Raw genomic sequence first — 16,534 nt, forward strand, 5'->3', positions numbered from 1 at the left:
TCTCTGGCACCAAAACTATTGAGAGAGAGAGAGAGGAGAGAGGAGAGAGGAGAGAGGAGAGAGGAGAGAGGAGAGAGGAGAGAGGAGAGAGAGAGAATAAGTTTTAAACTATTAAGAAGCTGGCACATGGAAGTCCCAGCTAGTCAGGAGGCTGGCATGGGAGAATTGCTTGAACCTAGACATTTGAGGACAGACAGCCTGGTCAACCAAACAAGTTCTTGCTTGAAAAATGAATTAACTCACACCCACCCACAGACTGGGGAGGTGGCTTAGTGAGCACGCTGCTTGTTGTGCTCCCATGAAGACTTGAGTTCCGATCCCCAGTGTCCATGTAGAAGGTGTATGCTAGGGAGACAGACAGGAGGACCCCCTATCCCAAGGGCTTAGTGGCAGCCAGCCAAACAGCAAGGTTCATGGTGAACGAAAAGCAGCCATGCCTCAAAATAAATAGATAACAAACAAACAAACAAACAAAACAGCAAGAACTTAGAGTTAAGAGAGTCAGGTACGATCTAGTCTCACCCACAGCTCATATTTGGCAACGTCTACCTGAAGTGAAGGTGAGGGACAGGCCCTGCCCTCAAGGGGGTCACAGTCTGTGACTTGAGTAGATACAGTCCCGAGTGAGAGCCACCTAGAGATGCAGACCCTCAGAGTGTCTGGAAGGTACGGGAGTGACCCAGCAATCCAAGTGGGTCAGGATGGAAAGTCAGAGGGGCCAAGCATGTGTCAGACTGGGACATGAGTCTACCCCATGGTAAGGAGATCTCTTGGACTGTGTTTGGAGACCATGGGGCTCCAGATGAAGTTGCCAAGCAGCAGAGGGAGATGATCAAATTTGAAGTTTGGAATGCAAGCTTCCCAAAAGCCGCCCAAAATATACATTCCCTCTCCAAGGCTCCCCAGGATGGCCCAGTCCTGGATGGCTACCTGCAGAGATGGATCCCTTAGGGACTTCCAGCCTGGAGGCCTGGCTTGGCCCCCTGGTTCCCACATCTCATACTTATTCATGCACCCTGAGGTTCTGACTCACTTTGACCCTCTATTCCAGGGACAATCTTTTGGCCCACACAATGGCATCCTCTTCCTAACTCACTGTTCCCTCCAGGTCCCAGGAGCTAGGGCCTCCACATACCCCCAAGCCACAAAGGTCTTCTGTTTCAGGAGGGAGTTCCATCTCCACTGCTTCACCTCAAGGTCACTTCTATTCCCTGGTCTCCAACCTACTTCCACATCTATTTTCCAGCAAGATCACTTGGCTGAGAATTAGGGCTACGGTCACAGTTCAGTGGTCAAACACTTGCCTAGCACAAAAGGCACTGGGTTCAGTCTCTGATACCACAACAAAGTCGTTACATAAGACAGGAAGTCCTAGGCATCGGCGAAGATTACCATATTCAAAACGTTGGCTACCCATATACTCTTTCCAAATGTCAGCACTACAACCAGAGGGGAGAGTATCCCAAATGCATGGAGTCCTTCAAGCTGTCATGAGTGACAGCAGAAAGAAGGGAGGGGAAGGTGGAACAAACTTCTGGAGAGAGCACTGTTGTAAGATGGCAGATCATTACCTAAGGCTGGCAGGAGCCTGGCATGGAGTGTGTTCAAATAACAGCAGCCTGGTGCTGACTTCACAGTTATACTGACTGGGGTTAAAAATTCCAACTCTACAATGTGCCAGTCTAATGACCATGAGGATATGGCCAGTGTCTTAATCTCTTTAGGTCTGAATTGCCCTCAAATGTAAAATGGGGTAATAATACCATCTCCAGGGCGATTGTGAGGATTAAATGTAATAATGACCGTAAAGTAATTCTCAGAGTTTCTTGGCACATCTCTGTTGCTTGCAGGCAGCACAATGACTGCTGTTACTAATGTGCCCTTTAAGGCCTGGGTGCTGCCTAGTATGCAGGAGGCCTTGGATTTATCCTTGGGACCACAGAAAGTAATTAACTTAATTTACAAATAAAACATACCAGAGCTAAAGAGATGGCTCAGCAGTTAAGAGCAGGCACTGCTCTTGCAGAGATCCTGAGTTTGGTTCCCAGTTTGCACATCTGGTAGCTCACAACCACCTGTAACTCTAGCTTCAAATGACCGGATGCCCTCTGTTGGCCTCTTCAGGTACCGCACGCACAATACACACTATAAACTCAGAAGGAGACAGAGAGACAGAGACACAGACACAGACAGACAGAGACACAGACAGACAGAGAGAGACACAGACAGACAGACAGACAGACAGACAGACAGACAGACAGACAGAGCCAGAAAAAGAATATGAATATATGAACACAATTTAAAAATACTCATATAAGACGAGATGGACCCATGGAGATTTTTCTTAGTGTGTTTGAGCCCAGAATATGCCACAACATAGTCTGCATTTGTTTGTTTGTTTGCTTGCTTGCTTGGCTTGGGGATTTGAGACAGGGTTTCTCTGTACAGCCCTGGGTGTCCTAGAACCCACTTTGCAGACCAGACTGGTCTCAAACTCAAAGATCTACCTGCCTGCCTCTGCCTTCTGAGTTCTGGGACTAAAGGCGTGTGCCACCACCACCACCACCTGTCTGATAGTCTGCATTTTTCAGCTTAGAGTGAAAATATATTCAAAAGAGTTTGTCCCCAATCCACAAGTATTAGGAGGAAAAAATATCTGAAAGACAACTGTGCTGTGTTCTGATTTAGAACAAACTTGAAGCCCAAGGCTGGGGGAATGTTCTCTCCGAAAGCACCAGGGTTTTCTCTGGCGACTTCTGCTCCTAATTTTAGATAAATATTACATAGTTTGAATTTCCAAAGGGGTTATAATGAATAAGAAAATTGCTCATTTGACTCTGTAGGGAGTGGGTTGGGATATGTCCATGCCTCTGGAGTTTTGTAAATATGTTCCAGGGCAAATGTTCCCAGGAGAATGTCATTTCTGGGATCTGCTTAGAGCCAAGGGCTGGTCTCAGGGACAACAGAAGTGGCTTCCTGCAAGAGTAGGAATGTGGATCCCCAGGCCTGCTTTCCACAGTACTACAAACCGTGTAGTACGGATGAGAGGCACCATGGTCTGCCTGACAGACCTGCCACGGTCTGAGGCCGTGGACAAGTTCTCTCTGGGGACCTGGTATCGGACCTGGAGAAGTCCATTCAACACGGGGCTGGGCCTCTGTTCCCAGCTCTACCAGTGGCACCTAGCTTGCTTGTCTCCTGGGAGATCAAACAAAGAAACAAGGACAAAAACCTTATCGGGGCTGCTTGCAGAGGCGAGTTTGAAACCCGGTGAATCCAGGGAGCCTAAAGGTTTAAGAAAGAACAGTGGAGGCCCACACAATTCAGGTGTCTTTCTTAGTTGTGCTACTTGAGAAAATGAAAGCACGCAGACTTTGGGGTAGGGGTACGTGGGAGGGGGCGGGGGAGGGTATGGGGGGGCAGGAATCAATTACATTTGAATGCTGGCACAGCTTGTGTACCTGCTGCAGCTGCAAGCAAGCTGATTCCTCTCTGGGCCTCAGTTTCTCTATCTGCACATCTAAAAAGCTGTTCGGTCTTCTGGCCTTGACATCCCAAGACCTCAGGCCTCCCGGAGAGGCAGTCCAGAGGACAGAACTCTGGCTGTCCATCAGAGGCCCACGTCCTTTGCTGCCTGAGCGTGTGTTCTCAGCTCAGAGCCACCCAGGCCTGGGTCAGGCTGCAGCCTGCGCTCATTAAGGGCCTGGGGCCGCTCCAACCTGAGTGAGTTGGCTGCCTCCAGGGGCAGGGGAGGGGACAACGGATGGCTGGTTGGTTCCCACCCGAAGCCAAACTGCTTAAAGAAGGGCGTTGTGCTGAGTCAGTTGCTGGCAGCTCGGCCTGGGGTCCCTGGCCACCCTGGCTGCCAGATGGGCCAACTCCAGGCAGGCCTCGGAGGAGCCCACGTTATGCCTCCAAGGAGCCCGTGTTATCGACGACGGTGCCGCTGCTGCCACAGTGGTGGGCAACATGCCTTGGAAAAGCTGCACTATGGCCAGGCCTCCCAGGGCTCCCGGGGTGGGACAGCTGCTGATGAAGGGGGACTTTTTTTTTAAGGAGCTGCCTCCTACTGGCAAGATGCTAGCCAAGGTTTTCTCCTTGCTCTGTTGCCTGATGAGGGTGACTATTCTCTCAAACACCACGCACACTCTTTGCTCCTAAACTGCCTTCCACCTCCTGAGTCCTGGCTCAAGCTTAGTAAGGCAGTGTTTTGGGGTCAGGACACAGCCAGGAGCACATGGCAAGGGTATCTAAGGCAGAGGAGACCCTAACGCAGAGGTCACATGCAGAGTGAAGGCAGGGCTCAGAGGAGCCTGCAGAAGCCAGGGATCAGATAGATCAAGGAGTGCTGGGAGGTGAGGGAGGACCGCAGACCTCCAAGAGCCTTCAGCCTTGCAGTGGCTTCTGGGCAGAGAGATGCTGAAGCCTGAAGCAGGGCTGGAAACGGTCAGAAAGGAAACGGCCCATAGGAAGCAGTGTGTGGAGGCACGGCCCAGGGAGACAGGTGGCAATGAATGTGTAGGTCATGCCAGGAGGAAAATCAACGCACAGGCCTGGGCTCCAGCCCTGAAGTCACAGATGCTGTGGACAGGTGTGTAAGACAGCACAATATCTGCATAGGACCACCGTACACCCTTCAGTAAGTTTAAAACTATGTCTGCGTTAAAATACTCAGCCCAGCAAAGGCGCTGCATAAACAGGTGCCACATCAGTTTGGGAAACAATGACACAAGTCTGTCACGCTCAATGCAGACGCAATTTTCCCTAATATTATATGCAGAATTGTTTGAGTTCACTTATGTGGAAGCCATGGATACCAAGAGTTGACTATCATTTTTCTTATTTTGTTGTTGTTGTTTTTAAGTTTCAAAATCACACTTAAAATGTCCTTTGAAAGTCAAATATGTCTCACTTGAGTCCAAGGACTTCCAAAAAGAAAAACCCTACCCAAGATGGGGTGTTGCCTTCCTCTTAGGGCTTCATATACCCCTAGGACTGGGCTGTGTACCCCACTCTAAGAAACACGAGCCCTATCGGCCTTTAGAGAAAAGACCCGAGTGGCTGAATATCACACAGATGAGAGTCTCTTCCAGCCAAGCAGAGCCACCATTAAAGAGTCGAGCTTGGGGGAAGGAAGAGGAGGGGGGTGACCTGAGGTCAGCAGAAGCAGGACCAGGAAGAAGGAGAGCCCAATGTCAGTAAATATTCACTGGCCTTGCCTGTCCCCAGCTCCCCTCAGCCTCTAGAGACACAGAGATAAGGTTGGTGTGACTCAGGCCACCAAGGAACTCACTTTTCATGGAGATAAACACAGAAGCTGGCAGCCAAGAGCAGCCTGGCAAGCAGAAGAAGCCAGAGGGCTGGAGGCTGGGTGGGTGAGGCTAGACGACCTTGGGCAGGACTTCTGGAACCTTCCTGTGACTCTTCTGATATAGCTTAAGGAGTGCACAGCTGCCCCCGGGGTCACAGTGAGGAGGCACAGAGGTGAAGCAGGGCCAGCACTGGCCACTCTGCTGCCCCCCCCCAGGGATTAGTGCTGGGGACAGATTGCAGCTGAAGGTAACCTCATCTTCCAGCTGCCACCTCATATCAGAAGGGATTATTTGAAATTTCCCAGGCAGGCTGAGCTATTGGGCTTTCCAGTCCCGTGAAAGTGGGGAAGAAAGTCAACTTGGCCGCCAAGGGAAGACAAGGCTCCACAGAGGAGGTGACATTGGAGACCGAGTCTCAAAGGAGGACTTATGAAACAAGAAAGGAAGAAACGCTAGGTGAGGGGCTCGTGTGCAGAGGTGTACGGGGAGCGTGTGTCTGTTTCACTAAGCCTAGGGCACTTGAGGAAGCTAGCCAGAGCAGCAGAACAGACTCAGTCAGGCTAAGAGAGCTCGGCAAACCAGACCAGTGAGGCTGGAGCTTGTCCTGGGGAGAGTGGGAAGCCATAGAAGGCCTTCAGCAGGTATGCTGGCTTGCCTGAGAACGTCACATCTGTAAAGGGAAATGTTTGTTCTGGCTCACGTTCAGGGCTTTCAAGTCCATGATTGGTTGGTTGCATTGCTTGGGGCTGTGGTGAGGCTGCACACAGTGGTGGTTATATTGCAAACCAGAAAACAATGAGAGGAGCAAGCTGAGGCCCTATCTATAGTCCCCTCGTGAATACACACGATAGCCTAAGGCCTCCAAAGGTCCCCTGTCCTCCTTGTGCCATCACCCCGGAAACCAGGCCTTACTTAACACGTGGGGATTTGGGGGAACATTCAAGATCCGACCTTCCAAGGTAGAAAGTAGCATGGCTGATACTCAACTTGAGATCCCTTGGCCAGCCACGGGGAAGATAGGGGTGATGGGGAGACCACAAGTGGTAGCAGCGGTGGGAGGGGATGGCTTCGGTCACAGAGACAGAGGGAACAGACAGATGTGGGAACAGTCTTGGGAGTGCAGAAGACAACGATCAGGTTTTGACTTGGAGACACAGGCCATGTGGTGGTGCTTCACCTCCTGGGGGAGGGTTACCTGCAGGGCCCCAGGTCAGGTGTCTAAATGGCTACTGGATGCAATGGGAATCTTGATCTTCAGGGTGCAGTGAGCTGGAAGATACAGGAGGGTCGTGGGAGAAAGTATTGCCAACCACACATCAACCACAGTAAAGGGCAGTAGAGGAGCCCTCTTGACTCTCTAGGCCCCATCTCCCCCACTGACGTCGACAGGCAGCTTGACACATTTTTTTTTCTTATTTTCTTTTTATCCCTGAAAAGATTCTCCATATATTTATCAGGCACTATTTTTGTGCTGGGGTCATCCAAGAAGTTACTCTCAACCAGTTGCCAGTTCTCAAGTCATCCCTAAGCAGAGACATGTGTCAACCCATTTCGACAGTGAGGACCGGGTCCGTTTCAAAGTTCTTCAAAGGCATGTAAGCAATGATGCTAAGACTGGAACGTAAGCCTTCTGAAAGGGTAACCCTGGCAACCCTTCAGATGGGCAGGGCCAATGACCCCCAGGGTGGAGGGTTGGAGGCCTCCACGGATGGTCCTCCCCCAGCTACAGGTAGTACCATCCAGCACCTCTCATACCTAGACACCCGCACCACGGAGAGGGTATGCCTTATCCTGCCTCCTTCATAAATCTTTACTCTATCTGGTCACTGGAAGAAAAACTTCTCAGAATACACCTTACCTTCTAGAGTTTTATAACCGCAAAAGTGGCAAGGCCCAAGGGCAGAGTCCTTTTCTTCTTAAGTCCCTTCTCCTTATTGGCCCATGTCTCCATTTGATCACCTCTATCTGTGGCCCTGGACCTAAGCCAGGGTCTAAGCCTAGGTCTGCAGTGACAGACACTCAGTAGCCTGGGCTGTCTCCCTGCAATTCCCCTGCCACCCTTTTCTATCCTGAAACCCTGGGCCCTGTTCTTGTCCATGGGATGGAGGTTAAGGCTTTGGTCCAGGTCCTACAAGGCTGTCTAAGGGTTCCATGGGATGCTGGGAAGAAAGAGGTCCCAGAGAGCCTCAGACATGCTATGGCTCTGCTTATGGCTGCTGTCTACCCAACCTCAACCGTCAGAGTCAAGCCTCAGGGCAGCTACTTCCAAGGTGGAAATGACTTGTGGGCTGGGCCAGGTGTTCTCTCTTGGCATACAATACTGAAGTCCTGGGTTTATGGGCTCCATGAGAAGGCAGTGCCGTGACTAATCCCATCATTGGCTTCCTCTGTCACCCTGCCTGCTATGCAGGAAGTCAGCAGGCCTCAGCCCCCTCCCCCCCTTAATCACTGCCACCTCCCCATGACCCGCCTCAATCACGTCTCTTTACAGTTGGGCAGAGTCGGCTGGGCCTCCTCAAACTTCCATATCTGCACCTCTAGATCAGTGATAGGCCTAATGGCGTTTGCTTGCCTCCACACCCTGGGCCCAGCATTCCTGGAGTCACGCAATCCCACGGGCCCAGGAAGGAAGCTTTTCCCACAGCCACGGGGCCTTGGGGCCTGGGGGAGTCTCCCCACCCCATACAGCATGTGAAATGAGCCTTTCTTCAGGGCCACCTGCCCAGGCCCCAGCCATGGCTGACTTCCCTGATCTTCAGTCCTGCCCAGCCTGATGAGTGTGTGTGTGTGTGTGTGTGTGTGTGTGTGTGTGTGTGTGTGTTGTGTATGCATAATTCTCTCTATCTCTCTTTCCTCTCCCTCCCTTTGCCTTTCTCTTCCCTCCCTCCTTCCTTCCCTGTCTCATTTGGACTCCCTCCCAGGGGTCTATAGACTCCTAATTTATCCTCCCCAGAGAGCAGCATTTGCTAGCGTGACCTCCACTAGCCATTCCTTATCTTACCCACTGATCCATTCCTTTCTTTCCTTCAGACCACTGAGCCGCTCTGGGTCAGGCCCTGTTGCTGCTGAGTGGTAGTAAACAGAAAGAAGAGTGGCTCAGATCCTTCACCATACAGAGCTGTGGCTGGAAGGCCTGCTTCAAGGTAGAGAGAGAGAGGCTGCCACAGCTATACCCCTTACCTTCCACTTGGGCCCCAGCCCACCGACCCCCATCCCTCTGCCTGAGACCCTTCTCAAGCTAGGATTCTGCTTTGACATTGCACGTGACAGACTGGGTTTGCCAGGATGCCCTCATCCCCCCCCCCGCCCCCCGGCAACCTTCACCCAGATTGGTCCCTTGCTTCTCTCTGTTCACCCCCAAAGCTTTATCAGTTATACCCACATCTCTACACAGGAACCCAAACCAAGACCTCAGATTAGCACTCATGGCTGTCAACATAAGGGCAATGTGTTCCCCCAAGAACACGGTGAGCATGTGCAGAGCTCCTACTGTGTGCCAAGCATGTGCAGAGCACCTACTATGTGCCAGATCCTGGTTACTGGGACACCATGTCCAGGCCTGACCCAGCCAGGGCAACATGGATGAAGACTGAAGACAGAACGTATAAGATTCACCAAAGGAGTGGTGGCACATGCCTTTAATCCCAGCACTCGGGAGGCAGAGGCAGGCGGATTTCTGAGTTCGAGGCCAGCCTGGTCTACAGAGTGAGTTCCAGGACAGCCAGGGCTATACAGAGAAACCCTGTCTCGAACCCCCCCCCCCAAAAAAAAAGATTCTGTGGCATCCCTAACCCAGTCTGATGAATAGAGGAGGCAGCAGCTCAGCCAGGTTGTGGAGGTTCATCTAACAGACTGGACAGAAGAGTTTTGTAGGTAGAAGAAACAGAAATGCAAGCTCAGCAATGTTCAAGCCATCGTGCCTGATCCTAGAAGTGTTATTTCTGTTGTCTGCTGGGGTTGGCACTCGGGGCTCTCATGACATCGTTGTGGGAAATGAAGCGGAGCATAGATGCTGAACAGCCTCTCAGACACTGGCATGTTTGCACTTTCTAAAGGGAAGTGCGGGGAGAGGGAAGTGTGAGCTCAAGGACACTCACTGGGGAATGAGCACCTCAGACTACCAGGGGGTCGTGGTGCTATGGAAGCTTCTTTGCTTCTGGATCTGTTTCCTGGAGTTTCCAGGCTTGACTGCCACCACATGACTGCAAAGGGGTCCTGGGGCAGTCTCCTCAATGATCGCCAAGGCTTCGGAGGAAAGATTGAGCTAAGTAGATGAGTATCACACCCACCTGCTGCTCAGAACCCTCCCAGCATGGCACTTCCCTGGACCCAGCAGCCACTGTGGCCCTATCCAGGGAACTCATGTTTGAGCTACAGTTCTGGGAGAGTGAGTCCTGCAGAGGTTCCTCTTGTAAGCCTGTGGAACAGAGTCCCAAGGTAACAATCCCAGAAGCCACCAGGGGAGCAAGGCCTGGGAAAAGAAGTGTGGTTGTTCTACCACTCCGTGGCCCAGAGCCACTGAGTCACATCTGGGTCTCAGGACGGACAGGGCCCAGGAAAGCCAAAGGTTGCTTTAAACCTCGGCTCCAGCCTCTTTTCATGAACTGCTCTCTGAAGAATCTACCCAGGGTGATTGGCAACGTCTGTACCCGCCACCACACTTGCTGCAGATGGAACCTAAGGCCTCTCCCAAGACAGGAAAGGCACCATTAAGCTACACCCCACACCCACCATGCCACCTTTCAAGACAGGACCGAGGCATGGAACTGTTGAGTTTTGTCCAAAGACATACATTCTTTGAAGTTGGTTGAGGAAAAGATGGAGGTATTGACCCACATTGCACCTGAGCTCAGGGTGAAGCTTTCATACCACACAAAGCTCCATGCGGGCATGGAGATCTCAGGGCAGACTCCGCAGAGATGGAGATCTCAGGCCAGATGCTGCAGGGATTGCTAGGGGGCACCTTTCAAACTTCAACCTGATTGGCTGGGCCAAGGTCACTTAGTACAATCCATAACCAATCACTGTGCTTAGGGTTGCAGAGCCCTAGGGGGCTTCCTCTGATGTCACATTCTGTTCCTGGAGTACAGTCAGGAGCCTCACATCATAATGGGGTAGGAATGTCACTTGGAAGTGGCCTAGAAAGGAGCACAGTGCTTGGAACCACTATAGTCATTTGAGCAACATGTCATTTTTTCCACCACAGCAAGGAACCATGAGAACAGAACTGTGTTAGGGCCTACTAGAGAACAAAAGGCAGAGTGGAGCTGGGTCACTGGAACTGAACCACTGGAGTTGGATCACTGGAGCTGGACCACTGGAGCTGGGTCACTGGAACTAAGCCACTGGTGCTGGACCACTGGAGCTGGACCACTGGAGCTGGGTCACTGGAGCTGGACCACTGGATCTGGATCACTGGAGCTGAGCCACTGGAGCTGGGTCACTGGAACTAAGCCACTGGAGTTTAGTTACTGGAGCTAAGTCACTAGAGCTGGGTCATTCACTGGAGCTGGACCACTGGAGCTGGATTACTGGAGATGGGCCACTGGAGTTAGGTCACTGGAGCTGAGCCACTGGAGGTGGACCACTGGAGAGACATTCACTGACTGGTAAAACCCAGGTCTTAACACAGTGACATGAGTCACAGAACATGGAAGGGAACCTCTGTAGGAAGAAGACAGTTTGTCAGGAGCCTGACTTTGGTCCAAAGAAGTAACCAGCCCATGGTGACCTTCCAGGAAGGGGGACTGGGGAATAAGACCCAGGTCCATCTCTTTCACTTTCTGAGATACTATGAGTCCTATTTACTAAAGCCACCCAGAGCCAATGGGCGAGGACAGCATTGATGAAAACCCAAATAGTAAGAGTAAGGCCTTCCCCAGGGCACAGCAGGGTGGAGCTATCTGAGCGTGGACTGAGAAAGGCCATGAAGGCCTCCCACTTGTCTTCTATCTCAGCAACTTTTAGAAACAGGCCTTGGCCCATAGACTGGGAAACTTCTGGAAGCAGCAATCTCCACGTGCAGGGCTTCCTACGGACCACCCAGAAAGAGTCAGAAGCTCTGTGCCAGAGCTTCATGCCATAAGTCTTTCCCCGCCCCCTGTAGGTCCTTTAGAAGAGAAATAGGCTCCAACTTGTTGGCCCAAGAAAGGACTTTCTGAACAGGACACTGACATCATAGACATTAAGACCAGCAATCAATAAATGAGACCTTATGAAACTGAAAAACCTCTGTACAGCAAAGGCCACCATCACTTGGGCAAAGTGACAGCCTACAGTACAGGAGATCTATACCGAGTATACACCTCATGGAGGGGTGAGTACCTAGAATATACAAAGAACTCACAAAGCAGAACTACTTTGGGAAACAACCGCACATACTGTTGGGGGTGCAGGGAAAGAGGAACACTCATCTATTTCTGGTGGGAGTGCAAACTTTTACAGCCACTGTGGAAATCAGTGTGGAGGTTCCTCAGGAAGCTGGGACTAGATCTACCCCAAGATCCGGCTCTACCACCCTTAGGCATATATACCCAAAAGTTCTACTTCTTACTTCAGAGATGCTTGCTCGTCTCATGAGAGCCAGAGACTGGAAACAGCTGAGATCTCCACAAACTAATGGATGGGTGATGAAAACACAGTACATTTACACCTAGAATAATATTCAGCTGTTGGGAAAGGTGAAATCATGAAATTTGCAGGTACACGGGTGAAGCTAGAAACAACTGTTCTGAATGAAGTAACCCAGACCCAAAACAGACAAATATTGCTTGTTTTCTCTTATATGTGGACGTTAGCACTAAGCTTTACATATGTGTGCTGCAATCTGAATAACCAAGCATAGAGGTTAGGTACCCAGTAAGGGACCAGGGTAGAGGAGTGAATCCCCCAAGGAAGGGGAAGTAAAATGTAACGTTATAGACAAATATAGGAGAAGCTAGAAAAGAAGGATTAAATAGGGAGGGGGATGGGAGAGAAGGGTACACAGGGGAATATGGGGAGAGACAGCTAACACTAAAGGCCATCTGAAAAACTACACCGAAGCTTTCTCAAATACATACATATACGAAAGGACTCTAAAGGGAGTCACCAAATAATAGAGGGGATGGTGCTCCAACTAGACATCTTATGCCACCAAGTAAAATCCCCAGTGCCCATGAATGGGTTACATATTATTGAGTCATTAGCCAAAGTAATTGCCTGGAACCCCTCAAACATCAAAAGCTATTGCCAAGGCTATTGGTTGATCTCCATGGCCTGATGGCAAGGCCCTATTGTTGAGTATGGCACTTATTTAAATCATCCAAGCGTGGAGAAAGGAGTCTCCTACACCATCAGTCTCAACCAGCTACGAAGCCTGCAGCCTACAACACTGGCCTGTCTGCAAGGCAGGCTGGTGTAGTAGTGGCACAGGTGGTATGGGAGAAACCAACCACTATTTTTTTTTTTTTTTGGATTTAAAGCCCACTCCATGACATAACTGACAATGCTAAAGTTACCAAGAACCTAAGACTAGCAAGGCCGTGGGTCTACTACTATTATAAAGAAAAAAAACAATAAAGTTACTCCTAAGAACCCACTGCCTCACCTGATTCACATCAGAGAAGCATCTTGCTGTGGATGGGAATTAACACAGAGACAGACACTCATACAATGTGCAGGGTGAGAGACTTTGGAGCAGTCAGAGATGGAATGTCTTCATCAAACCCTCCCCTCAAGGCCCAGGCAGCTATGTGGAAGAGAAGGTAGCAGAAGGGACAGATGATTCCAAAGAAACAATAGTACTGATGCACATAGGAGCTTGTAGAGACCATGGCATGCACAGGTTCAAGCCAGATGGGTTCTGACAGGGGGATGTGGAACCAGGGTCCCAGTCCTAATCGAGAAGGTATTTGAAAGCCAGGTATAATGGCACACGCCTTTAATCTCAGCACTCAGGAGGCAGAAGCAGGCGGGTTTCTGAGTTCGAAGCCAGCCTGGTCTACAGAGTGAGTTCCAGGACAGCCAGGGCTATACAGAGAAACCCTGTCTCGAAAAACCAAAAGGAATGTCACTGGGTTTATCAACTCCACTCCACTCCAGGGCAGCCAGGCCCTATTTCTAGGAACAGCTGGCCCACACAAAATGGACTCTGTGTTTTGTTTTGGGTTTTCCTGTGAGAGAGTATATTTTGTTTCATTTTGTTTGGCATTTTTTTTTTTGGTCTTACTTTGTTTGGATTTTCTCTTGGAGGTGGGAGAAAGAGAGAGAGAGAGAGAATATGAAGTTGGATGGTTGGGAGACAGGGAGGGGTTGGAGGTGAGGAAATATGCATAAAATATATTGTAAGAAAAATAAATAAATGATTTTTAAACATTTAACTATATTTATTTGGGGTTTTATGGGGGTGGAATGGTTCCACATGTTCCGTGGAATAGGTGTGCACATCAGAGGACAGCTTGTGGTTGTCAGTTCTTGTCTTCTGCTGCATATGTCCCTAGGATCAAATGCAAGTCATCTTGCTTGGCAGCAAGTGCCTCTACCCATTGAGCTATCTTGCCATCATTATAAGACCCCCAGTAGGTCTTATACTGTGGTTACCAGAAAGCAGAGCCTGAGGCAGGGGTTGAGAGCAGGCTTGTCTGGGTGAGTGGCTTGAGAGACTGGAGGAAATGAGGCAGTGGGAACTGGAAAGAGAAACACTGGGAAAAGTAACCTGTCTGTGGAGAGATGCTCTCCGCAGACAGCTTCCACATCTGCTGGCCGATGCTCATCCCGGGTGTCCTGGGATCGGCTGGGGATTCTCCCACAGAGTATTCACCTCACACAGTGTCTGAAGCTCAGATATTTGGAGGCAGCTTAGCTGAGGAGTTAGGACTGTAGCATCTGAAGGTCAGCTGGACCTTGGGCTTTGCATCCAAGATCACTCACTCCCATGACACTCTGGACTGACTTGTGTCCACCCTAAAGTCCCTGTGTTGAAATCCTGTCCCTCAGTGTGATTGCATGAGGATTAGGACCTTCAAGGAGGTGATCAAGGTTAACTGGGGTCAGAAAGATGTTCTCAATCCAGGAAGAATGTGTCCTTACCAAAGGAGGAGATGTCAGATGCATGCACCCAGAGAAAGGACATGTGAGAATACAGCAAGAAGCCAGCCAGCCATCCTCAAGCCAAAGCCCTCCTAGAAACCAGCCCTGCTGGCACCTTGGTCTTGAACCCAGAAGAAAAAAAAAAAAAAAAGCAGACTGTGTTGTTTATGCCACCCAGGCTATAATGTTCTGCAATGGCCTTCACAGAAGGTGACACAGGCTAATGGCAGAGCGTCACACTTCCCCCATACCCATTGCCTGAGTGTCCTGGTTTGGCCGCTGGCCTCCCTCAGATCTAAAACAGCACGGTGGAACTGGGGTGCAGCTCAGCTATATAACGCTTTCCCAGTACACAGGAAGTTCTGGGTTTGGTCCCCATCACCATAAAATAAACAAACCTTAAACAAAACCTTTATGGCATAGGCTTGGAGGAAGTAGAAAGTCACCACTCCCTCCAGGTTGTCTTGGTCCCATGGGCCAGCCTACTTACTGTTAGGGGACAGCACAAGACCATGGACAACAGAATCCACCATGTACCATGGCCACCCCTTCTCAGGGGTGGACTAAAGCCGGTAGGTATGAGCACCCGGGTTTGGTCGACTACAAGCTGGGAGCCAGCACAGGGCAATGCCTGAGCCTTAGCTCCTTTCCCCCAAGAGCTTGCTTTGCATTTTGAAAGTTGAATGAAAAGACTGAAGGAGAGGTGAGCAATGAGCTGGCACTGCAGAGAGGTTCCAGTGGCTGAGAGTGGCTCAAGGACGCTAACATTAATCACAGGTTGGGACCTAACTGTGCCCCGACAGGAGGAGTAACTTTCTTACTGCTTGAAAGCTGTGTGTAAGAAGTCACAGGCCTCTTAGTCACTTGCCAGGAGCGTCACGTGAATACCAAAGTAACATTTTTCTTGTTCTGCATCTCTGTTGTTTTTTTCCCAATGGTTGACACCACCCAAGTTTGTCCAATTTGGGACCAGCTTTGAGACTCTGTGAGCTGGAAGGGCCCTTAGAGGGCATCAAAAGAAACTGAACTCAAGAGAGGGAAAAAAATCGACCCAAGGTCACCAGGGAAGTTGTCACATGTCTAGCACCTGCTTTGGATAGTGTCTAGAGTGGACTCTTACATCTATCCCATGGCTATGGGCAAGGGAGAAATGTGCTACCCACAGACTCGGGCTTAGACCTGGGAACCCTAGGCTAGAACTCAGGCCTCCCTAGTAAAGAATGGGAACAGAAGAGAGAGGTCACGTGTCATGCGCCCCTACCCATGTCAGACCCTGGGGAATGAGTATATCCCCAGCCCTGGCCTGAACGCTCTGAATGCCAGGGTCACAGGTTGGGTTTAGCAATTCCTGAGCACAGCAACCCACCTGGGACACCGGGCACATGGACACCAGCTCCTGGCCAGCTCCATACCCATTGCAAGAAGAGCAGCCACCATGTGAAGCAATGATTGCCACATGCCCAGAACCCAGCGTCTTAGGATCAGGCCATGGGGACTCAGGGGACCCAAGTTCTGGCGCAAAGGCTCATATGATCAGGACCAGCATTGAGCAACAGTTTGGGTCAAGGGTTTGCCAGTCAGAGGCTGCAGTAAACAATGCCGGGCTCCCTGGATACAAACACAGTAAGCCTGATCCACGGAGTAGCAGTCACAGGACAAGTCAGTGGATATACGGGATCCAACGGTCATGCAGGTTTTCACATGGTCCCAGCATTCCCAGGATAAACGAGGTGTCATCACTTCCTCTTATAGCAGAGGAAACTGAGGTCAGGCACAGGGTGTGACAAGCCAAGCCTTTAGGTTACTAAGTGCAGAGATGAGAGCATAAGTTCTTCTCCAGTGTCTCCTAAGGAGATGGGATGTGTGAGTGGGGTGGGAGCATTTGTCTGCATTCACCCCAGGGTCCTTATTAGAGCCCCTCCAGGTCAGCAACCAAGCCAAGGGGCCAAATGGGAGACAGCCAGTGCCCAGGAGCCTCGTGTCCTATCAGAATCTGACACTTGGCAGCCTAGTGGCTTCAGTCAAGTCCCTTGACCTGCCCTTGACCTGAATTAGTTTCCTCACACCTGGAGGAGGGGCAAGAGCCACAGGGGTGCAGGCATCAGGAGAATTCAGCCAGCCCATTTCGGCCTCTGGAGACCCTGTTAGAAGCT

Source organism: Mus pahari, chromosome 2 (genome assembly GCF_900095145.1).
Source record: "Mus pahari chromosome 2, PAHARI_EIJ_v1.1, whole genome shotgun sequence".
NCBI classification, from domain to species: Eukaryota; Metazoa; Chordata; class Mammalia; order Rodentia; family Muridae; genus Mus; species Mus pahari.